This window comes from Solanum stenotomum, chromosome 1 (genome assembly GCF_019186545.1).
Source record: "Solanum stenotomum isolate F172 chromosome 1, ASM1918654v1, whole genome shotgun sequence".
NCBI lineage: Eukaryota > Viridiplantae > Streptophyta > Magnoliopsida > Solanales > Solanaceae > Solanum > Solanum stenotomum.
In genome coordinates, this window is record NC_064282.1 from 8,012,002 (window position 1) to 8,014,208 (window position 2,207).

Here is a 2,207-nt window from a genome sequence, read left to right on the forward strand (position 1 = left end):
CTAATCCATGCATGCATAATAGAGTAATGCTTTTAACTTGAACTTTAATTTCTTTTCAAATGAGAAAAACAAGACAAACAAGTAATCAAACGAGTCAAGGAAGTAATTATAAAATGCATACGAACTTTCAACTGCTCTATCGTTTTATTAAATTTTATTATCATTTGCTTCTGAAGGGACGTCCCAAACATAAGATAGTTATTATACTAAACGTGAAAGGAGTACAAAGTTGCATCTCATCTAGTAAAACTTTGTGCATTATGGGGAGAATATAATTTTCATAATACATAAACGTGTTCTTTAATTTGATCTCAATTGATATTTATGTTTTTTCAGTTTTGGGTGTACATAAATAAATAGACACTTAAATTATCATAAAGTTGAACAAGTAGACATACACATTCTACATGGAAAATCTCACATGATTTGTCAAATAGAATGGATTACAACATGATAATATAAGTGGACTTTATATGCCTAAATTTTGTCATAAAAAAAGTTTTTAAGTTTACCCTTCAACGTTTGATTAATTAGCATTTATTTATATTATCTTCAAGTAGGAAAAAATAAGAGTTTTTTCCTAATGACAGAATTAATAATTTAGATCAAAAGTCAAACGGAACATAAAATTGTTCAATATCAAAGGAATACGTTCGCAAATTTGACCTTTTCCTGGTTAATGTTTTGGTTTTACTAAGTAAGTTTTAATTAAGTTACATTTCGTGCTGTGAAGTTAACAGGAAGCGTGTAACATTATTGGCCTCTAATAATTGTCAACAGCAAAACTTTAATTCAGACTTCTATCTATTTTTTAATTTTAATGTCCTCGTATTAAAATGACACATATCGTCTCATTTACTCTTTTTTTTTTATCTCAATAACTCGCGGCTGCTATAATCTTTGCCACAACCTAGCATTTGCTTTCAGGTGAGAGTTCTATATGGTGAACACTTTGTACGTATTGGGCAAAATTCCATTGTGTAATAGCGTGCAAATCACAAAAAAAAATGTAAACTATATTGCACACTAGGTAAACCCTATGCGACATGCTCAACTCAAAAAATATTGATGAAGAATCAGTCCCAGATCATCCGCATGACCGTATGACCGCATGAATGATCACACTCTCTAAACCAGCCGAGTCATCCGTTTGTTTATTTTTTATTCGGTAACAAAATAGGTGTTTTGGTATCATGGGATCGATGGAGTAATATACAGTGCCCACTTTGACCCTCAATCCAATCCACATTAAGATCACTCCTTTAAAGATTGGAGAGAGAGAATAATAGAGCAATTATGAAAGCGAGCAAGGTTATTTATTAGGCATAATTTACTATATATTAGAAGAGTCTAGGATTTACTATCATTGTTCCAATAAAATCACTACAAATGTCCAATACTTACTATATAAAATATATAAGTGGGCCCCACTACCTTCCACTTAAATACTACATATTATATATTATTAATTACTATACTATAAATCACTGCTAATATCTAATATATTTATCAAACTATATAAATGGGCCCCATCACCTTCCACTTAAATACTACATATTATATATTAATTACTATACTATAAATGACTTAAATACTCCATATTATCTATTACAATAATTAACAATTATTTGGCACTTGAAATTCTATCAATGTCATATAAATTAGGATAAAAAACCTAACATATAATATTTAAATATATTTAAAAATAATAACTAATACTATACATTACAATAATTAACAGCTTAATTATTTAAAACTTATATAAAAAATTTAATTGACTCTCTAAATTCCATTGGTACCACATAAAATGGATTATATAATAAACATATATTGTTTGAAATTGACGAAAAAGAAACAATAAATTACAATAATTAATAAAAAAATAGTCCACTCCAAAAAATCTATCAATTAACAACATACATTGTTTGAAATTGACGAAAAAAAAACTATGAATTACAATAATTAACAAAATAAATCTCTCGACTCCAACAAATCTATCAATTAATGCCACATAAATTGGGACATGGCAAATAACATATATTATTAAAAAATTAGGTTCAAAATGTACTACAAAATACAATAATTAACAACTTAATATAGTAAAGAGACATATAAAAAATGGTTAATATTTGAAATTATGCATCTGCCACATACATTAGAACAAAGACAGTAATAAATATTATTTTCAAAATTATGTTAAAAAAAAA